Source organism: Rousettus aegyptiacus, unplaced genomic scaffold (genome assembly GCF_014176215.1).
Source record: "Rousettus aegyptiacus isolate mRouAeg1 unplaced genomic scaffold, mRouAeg1.p scaffold_m13_p_1, whole genome shotgun sequence".
Lineage (NCBI taxonomy): Eukaryota > Metazoa > Chordata > Mammalia > Chiroptera > Pteropodidae > Rousettus > Rousettus aegyptiacus.
The window spans coordinates 35,658,435-35,667,298 of NW_023416284.1; positions in this window are offsets into that span (position 1 = coordinate 35,658,435).

An 8,864-nucleotide genomic window follows, 5' to 3' on the forward strand; every position below is an offset into this window, starting at 1 on the left:
ACCCCTCTCCCCGATGGCTGTGGTGTTGCAGTGCTGTGTCAGAAAGTGGCATCTGGAATTCCTTTTCAAACATCCCACCTGTTCTGATCATTTTGGAAGGCAAATCTTCCTTCAAAGCAACTTCTGATTACTTCTTTTATAAACACAGTTTACTTTTAAGCCTTAAGATTTCATTTTCTTTAATCCTTTTCTTTTAAGGATCTCATTTTCCTTTTCTAGTGATTCCCTTAAACAAATATTTCTTGTTTGATCTGAACCATTAATTGTAGTCATTCAAATGGAGTTATGAAAGTCTAGACTTTGTTTTAATGACCGAGATGAAGGTCAGGAATTTATGACTGGCGTAAAATAGGTAAGGTAATTTGTGCGTGTTTAACTCACATGCAAGGATTAACTATTTTTAAATTACCATTTCTTATTCTTAGAATTCACTTGCTGACTTAGGAACTTTGAGCACATGACTCAATTCTATTAAACCTCAATTTACCCCTTTAAAACTGTGCCACTTATCTACATAATGCTTTCAAAAATAAATAAGTCAGTGTTTCTCAAAAGTAAGGTCTGTGGACCTCTGCCCCAGAGTCTCCTGGGGTATTTGTTAAATTGAAAATTTCTGGACCCTACCCATTTTTATGAAATCAGCATCTTTTTCATTTGTTAGAATTACATGAGATTCTAACATTAGGCCAAGTTTTCTTATACATTTATTCAAAGGATACTGAGCTATAAGTTTGAGAAAGTACCTATTAAACATTTAACATATGCCAGGGATTCAGCAGTGAACAAGACAAAAGATAGTATTTGCCTTCAAGAAGCTTTCCTTGGGGGTGGGGAGTGGGTGTTGAGACAGGCAAGAAGTAAGTAAATAGGACCTTAAGTGAACAAAGTTCACATAGTGATTAAGTACTTTAAAGAAAGTGCAACAGGGTAATGGGATATTTGAGAATAGGGAGAATTAATTTAGGTTTTTAATTTAGGAGATTGCAGAGACATCTCTGAGAAAGTGATGTTTGCGTTGATAAGTATGATAAGAAGCTAATCATACAAACATCTGAACAAAGTTCTCTGGGAAGGAAAGAACAACCTGAGATGAAAAACACTTAGCATGTTCTAGGGACAAAAGAAAGAAAGTGAAGGCCAGGTGGCTAGTACATAGTGAATAAGTGGTAAAAGATACGTTTAAGAGAGAGTCAAATGTCAGCTCTTCTTGGTCTTGTGAGTCATGGATTTGAAATTTAGTGTAACAGGAAGCCACTGAACAAGCGTAAAATCACATGTAATCTGATATTTTAGAGTGAAACCTTGCTGCTTGATGAGCCTCGTGTGTGTGTGTGTGTGTGGAACATGCATCATAGTGGAGCAGGAAGCCTAATTAGAACCACTAAAGAAGTCCAGGTGAGAGATGAGGGCAGCTAGCATTAGAGGAGTGGTAGTGTCGACGAGAAGAGGTTGGATTCAGGGGCTGTTTTGGAGGGAGAGCTGATGATAGGTCATGTTGATGCATTTGGTGTCAGAGAGTTAAGGAACAGGAGTAAAATCAAAGATGACTGCTTCCTAAGGTTTTCTCTGAGCAGCTGAGTGGTTAATGGTGTCATTTACTAACATGAGAAAATGCAGAAGAACAGGTTTGGGGTGGGTGGAGAAATCAAGGGTTCTTTTTAGACAAGTTTGAGATGCCTGATGGGATGCATAAGTAGGCAATTGGACTTAGGAGTCTGGAGCTCAAGGAAGTGGTCAGGACTAAAGATATAAAGTTCTGGTTCAACAATATAGAGCTGATATTTGGTCCCTATGACTGCATGACATCAACTCGGGAGAGTGTAGATAGAAAAGACAAGGGGGCCTGAGGTTGGGCTTAGGGCCTTTTCACACTTAAGATCAAGTGAAAGGGGAGTGAATGTTGATGATAAAACCAGAAGAGTATAATATGAGCCTAGAAGTGAAAATGTTTTGACAAGAAAGAAGTATGTTAACATTTCTGAGAGGTCGAGTTCTTCTTATAGACTCTTATAATCATAGCTCTTCATTTTACAGATGGAGAAGCTGAGGCTCAGAGGAAATAAAAGACATCCAGATTGGAAACAAAGAAATAAAACTGTCTTTATTCATAGACTGTATGATTATATAGTAAATCTGATGGAATCTATAAAAAAACCTACTAGAATTAACATGTGAGTTTCTTAAGGTTGTATGAATCATAATTGATGCACAAAAATCAACTATTTTTATGCACTAGAAATTAAAATTAAAAAATACAAGTTACTATTAAAAAATATGAAATACTTAGGGGTAAATCAGACAAAGGAGTTACATGCCTGTACACCAAAAACTACAAAACATTATTGAGTAAAAGTAGAGAAAAAAAATAAAGGGAGAGATATAATGTAATCATGGGTGAGAAAACTCATGTTAAGATGGCAGTTCCGATCAGAAAAAAAAAAAAGGTCTAGATGGTAGAGGCTCTGTTCATCCCTCTGGTGACCAAATCAAAGTTGTGACAGAAACAAGGAGCAAATAGCAAGGGAAATCTCCTTTTATCTAGATGAACAAACCATACAAGGGAGAAATCTGAGAAATTGCCCTGCAACGGCAGAAGGTAGGACGGGGTGAGGATGTGAGGCTGCCTGGTCCTGAGCGGCTGAGTGGGACAGAGGCTGCGGTAGCAGCAGTTGCAGACACCCCTTAAAGGGGTCATGTCTGCAAGTGGACTTTCTTGGTGACAGACCTGCTCATTCTGAGCATCAGTGCCGGTTTGGCTGCGCAAGGGGCACCAGGGATTTACAAGGGGACACTGAGTTGTCAGAGTGAGGGCCGAGGCGAGACTCGCTCTCTACAGAAGTGCTGGAGCATCACTGTTCCTCTGTTGTGCCCTCTCCACTCCCAGTGTGCGGACACAGCGCCGCCATAGCGGAGACGCCATCAAACTAGGTAACAGAGGTCACTCCGCCCAGAGGACTCCCTGAAATTCCACCTCCCCCAACTCATGGCCCCACCCAAGCCACATACAGGTATGTCTACTCTTAGTCTGGTGCCCCTTGATGAGCAGTGCCTAAACTCATACTGGGGGCAGCTGGCCTCAGTTTCTGATGTGATCTTTCGTGGTAACTATATGCACAGCATCTGTGGATTGCTTGCTGAATCTTAACAGGTGGCCCCAAAGGGGCACAGGCTGGGGCTAAAATTGGCCTGCGGCTGAACTTTCTCAGGACTGTGCCACTGAACAGCTTTAAAAGTTTTGCTTAGTAAATAGAAACAGACACAGAAAGGCAGCCAAATGGGAAGACAAAGAACCAGAAACGAGAGAACAAAACGGAGATCCAGAAATAATGGAGTCAAGCAATCTAACAGATGTTGAGTTCAAAACACTAGTTATAAAGATACTCAATGAACTTATGGGAAGTATAAATGAAATCAGTGAGAACTTTAACAAAGAGATAAAAAATATAAAAATGAAAATGGAAATTATAAAAGGGAACCAGTCAGAAATGAAGAACACGTTATCTGAGATGAGAAGTATATTAAATGGAATAAATAAAATGAATAAAGAGGAGGAACAAATGACTTATATATGGGATGGGAAAGCTCAATCAGAATGGCAAGAAAAAAGAGGCCAAGACTATAATATAATTTAAGGAGCTTATGAGACACTTTTAAAGGTAAAAATATCCATGTCATAGAGAAGGAAAACAAGACGTTGAAGAGCTATTTGAAGAAATAATGATGGAAAACTTCCCTAACCTGGTGAAGGAAATAGACATAAAACCCCAGGAAGCTCAGAGAGTCCCAAAAACCATGAACCCAAAGAGGCCCACACTAAGACACATCAAAATTAAAATGTCAAAGATTAAATACAAAGAGAGACTCTTAAAAGCAGCAAGAGAAAAGTAGTTAGTTACCTACAAGGCAGCACCCATAAGACTGGCAGCTGATTTCTCAAAATAAACTATGCAGGACAGAAGAGCTTAGCACAAAATATTTGACATGATGAAAACACAGGATCTACAACCAAGAATACTTTATCCAGCAAAGCTATCATTTAAAGATGAGGGACAGATAAAGAACTTACCTGACAAAAATAAGCTAAAAGAATTTATCACCACCAAGCCAGTATTACAGGAAATGTTGGAAGGACTTTTTAAAAAAGAAAAACCATATATCAAAAACAGGAATAAAGAATGATACTAACTACATTTCTATTAACAAGTACCTCAAATGGAAAAGAATTAAGTGTTCCAACCAAAAGATAGAGTGGCTGAAAACAAGAGCCCTACATATGCCGACCCCTCATATATATCTGAGACTCACTTCAGATTAAAAGACACACACAGACTAAAAGGAAGGGGATGGAAAAAGATATTGCCTTGATAAACCTAGAGGGTATTGAGCTGAATGAAATGGGTCAGATAGAAAAAGACAAATATTGCCTGATTTTACATACATGTGAAATCTAATGAACAAAATCAACAACAACAACAACAGAAGCAGAAATAAACTCATAGATAACAGAATATTTAGAGAGATACTAGATAGGAGGCGGGTTGGAGGCACAAAAAAACAAAGGGATTAAGAGGTGCAAATGGATAGTGCAGAATAGACATGGAGATGTAGAGGGTAGCATGGGGAAGATGGTTAATAATGTAATAAATATGTACTAGATTTGATGGGGTGATTACATTGCGAGGTATGTAGATCTCTGATCACTATGCTATACAACCGAAACTGGTATATTATTGTATGTCAACTATAATTGAAAAAAAACTCATTGAATTGTACAATGTAAATACAAGACAATTGTCTATTTCAATAAAGACGGGCATGGGGAGGTGTCAATTCTCCCTAAATCTGATTTGTAGTTTCAGTGCAATCCCAATGAGAATTCCAGCAGAATTTTTCTACAGAAATTAGAAGACTGAGTCTAAAATTCATATGTAAATACAAAGGACCTAGAATAGCCAAAACAGCTTCGAAAAAGAGCAAAGTAAGAGGACTAACATTACCTGATTTCAAGACTTATTACAAAGACATAGGAATGAAGACAGTATGGTATTGACATCAACATGACAAATAAATCAATAGAACGAATAAACCACAAATAAATGAATAACTGATTTTTTTAAACAAAGATACAAAGGCAATTCAATAGAGAAAGGATTGTCTTTTCAACAAATGGTCCTGAAATAATTGAATTACATGTACAGAAACAACAAAAAAGAATTTTGATTAATTCCTTGTACTATGTACAAAAATTAACTCAAAATGAATTGTAGACCTAATTATAAAACTATAAACCTTCTAGAAGGACACATAGGATGAAATCTTTGTGGGTTAGGCGATGATTTCTTAAATACAAAAACATGATTCATAAAAGAAAAAAGTTGATAAATTGTACTTCATCAAAATCAAAACCTTCTGCTCTTTGTAAGGCACTTAAAAGAATGAAAACATAAGCCACAGACTGGGAGAAATATTTACAAATCATATATCAGATAAAAGACATGTATTCATAATATATAAAGAACTCTAAAAACCCCATAATGAAAAACAAGCAATCTAATAAAATGGGCAAAAGATTTGAACAAACCCTTCACTAAGGAAGATATATGGCTGGTAAAAAAGCACATGAAAAGATGCTCAACATCATTAGTCATTAGGAAAATGCCAAGTAAAATCACAATGAGATGCTACCAACACCTGTTAGAACAGCTAAAACTAAAAAGGCTGACCAAACCAAGTGTTGCCAAGCATATAAAGCCACTGGAAGTCTCATATTCTAATGGCAGGAATGTAAACTGATACAGTCACTTTGGAAAACAGGGGGTTTCATAAAAAGTTAAACATACACGTACCACATCCAGCCATTCCACTCCCCCATAATAAAAGAAAGCATGCATCTATATAAAGATTTATACATAAATGTTTATAGTAGCTTTATTTATAATAGCCAAAACTGGGAATAACTCCAAATATATTAACAAATGGATGAATGAAGAGTGTATCTCTTCAGCCTGAAATGCACAAATTATTGTATATCCATCCAACAGAATACTACTCAACAATAAAAAGAATGACTCTTAGGCAGGCTACAACATGGATAAATCTTACAATAATTATTCTGACTGAAAGAAGCCAGACAGACAAAAAATAAATAAAAAGACTATATATCGAATGATTCCATTTCTATAATATAACACTCTAGAAAAGTACGAGCTAATATGATAGAAAATAAATTGGTGGTAGCCTGTGTATGGGAGTGAGGAGGGGTGAGAGCAAAGGATTACAAAGGGCACAGAACACTTGAGACTGATAGACATATTTATTATTTTAACTGTGATCGATAGCTTCGTGGTTATATACATATGTCAAAATTTATGAAAGTGTACGTTTTAAATATGTGTAGCTTATTGTATGTCAATTATATTTCAATGAAGCTGTTTTTAAAAACTCATTGAACTGTATACTTAAGATCTATGCATTTCATCATATGTAAATTACATCTTGATTAAAAAACTTTTTAAAGGACTCGGAAAAATTGCTCTACCTTGACCTGTAGTTGCTGGCTGGCCCTCAGAATGCCATCAACAGCCACCAGGCAGTGCTACTTTGGGTCGGTCCCTTCTTTTCTGGGAAGCTATGTCCTCTTGTCAAAAGCCTGGCTGGGATCTGAGTGCCTCACCAGCTCTAATGTCTGTAGTTCAGTTAGTCTAAGGATGAACAGAGAATCCCAGGCAAATAGTGATGGCAGAGGGTTAAACCAGACCAGATATCCAATCCAACCCCTGGGGCAAAGGCTAAGCCACTTTAAATTTCATCCATCTATCCTTGCGTGTTTGCACAGCAAAGAACCTGTTGTAATCAAAGTACTGATCTTGGAGCTGGGGACAGGGAGGCTGGAAGATGGCAAATATTGACACAGGCTGCCAGGGTTCTCCCTGCGGGCTGTGGCATTAAGTCCCTCGCTCTGCTGATGTGAACCAGGGGAGGGCCCTGGCTGGTCGCCCCGGGCTCTCGTGTCTTTCTGGACCTGGCTTATGGAGTGCTTTTTTGAATACTACGGCATCTGCTTCTTTATGAAAGGAAGAACCAATAAATAAGAAAAGAACACTGTTCTGCCATTATCAGCCACCTCCTATTTACAGGCTGTATCCCCTGGCCTGGGCTCCAACTTTCTCTTCTGGGGAGCCCTGGCTAAGAATGAGTGATACATTAAGGAGGAGGTATGGTGGGCTCTGGATTTGTTCCTATCAAGGTTTGCTCCTCTGTCCTTTAAAAGATGTGTGATCTTAGGCAAGCAACTTCATGCCTCAGTAAAGTACACATAACCAAATCAGGTTCCGAGAAAGGCTGTGAGGATTAGAGAAGATGAGCTACAAGAGACAAGAAATACAAAAGTTTACAATGGTGCCTGGCATGTACTGAATGCTTACTAAATATTCATTCAATCCCCTAGCACAGCACAGGGCACTCTCTTTTCTTCTGCTTGAAGTTTTACTGTTTCCAAGTGACATTCACATTTCGTTCTCACTTTTTCCTCTTCATAAGCCTGCAAGATAGTCTGGCCATGACGTCCTTATTCCTGATGTACAGAGAGGGGGAGCCTTCCCTGCAGCCCCTTCTCAGAGGGCGTAATTCAATGTGTCCTTCCTGCTCAAATCCTCTGCCAGCACTCTGTAGCCTGGAGTCAAGTTCACTTCCTGCTGCCCAGAATCTGAGGCTCTTCCTCACACTGCAGTCATGGGGAACTGCTTCACATTCCTCATCCAGGACTGCCCTGTCCCTGCTTCCCACTTGGCTTCATCACCCCTGCTCAGGCATCCTCAGGCTTCCAGAATTCACGAGACATAGCATAAAACAGCAAACCACCCTGACTAAGTGTCCAGGCATCTGGCTCTGCATCCCATCAGTCATGTGCCCTGCAAGCTGCCTGGCCTGTCTAAGCCTCATGTAAAAGCAGTACCTTCCTCTGGGCACTGTAGATAGGATGAGCTCTTAGCACAGAGCCTTGTTCGTAGGAAGCGCTCACCAGGTGCTAATGTGCGCACCTAAAAACCTGGCTTTTATAATTTGTGACATCTGAATAAATAAGTCTTGAGAGTATCATGCTAAGTGAAATAAGTGAGATGGAAAAGGACAAGAACCATATGATTTGGGGGATATAAAACAAAAAGCAGTAAACAAAATAAACTCATAGACACAGATAACAGTATGGTGGTTACCGGGAGGGAAGGGGGTGGGGAGAGAATAGGGAGGGTGACGGGGTTCAAATATATGATGGTGGAAGGAGACTAGACTGGGTGCTGAACACGCAACGCAATATACAGATGTTAGGTGATAGAATTGTACACCTGAAACTTGAATAATATTATTAACCAATGTCACCCCCATAAACTTAATTAAATTTAAAAAAAGAAAAGAAACCTGGCTTTTAGTCTTCACCCTGCTACTGACATGCCCAGTGGACTTGGATAAGCTGGTCTCAGCCTTGGTTTCTCCATCCTATGTAATGAAGCATTTGTACCCCCAGGAGCCTGTGGACGGGCTTGGTTGGGAAGACAGGGTAAAACGAGGCGCACTCAGCGGTGCAGGTGTCTCTGGGCGTTTTTCTGAGAAGAGCTCTAGGCCACTGAGGAACACCAGGATTGAATGACCGCCAAGGCTCACCTGCCTCTCTCCTGCGGGGCCCAACCACAGCACCACCAGCCCCTGCTGGGAACTGGGTGTTCTCCTGCCACCTGACCCACCAAGGCCGACTGGTATGAGCAAACATAGGCTCATGTTCCTATGGCCTCTCCTTAGTGACCTCGTTTTCAACAACCAATGCTCTGAGCATCAGGAATATGTTGGCATTTGAGTGTAGAAATGAACTT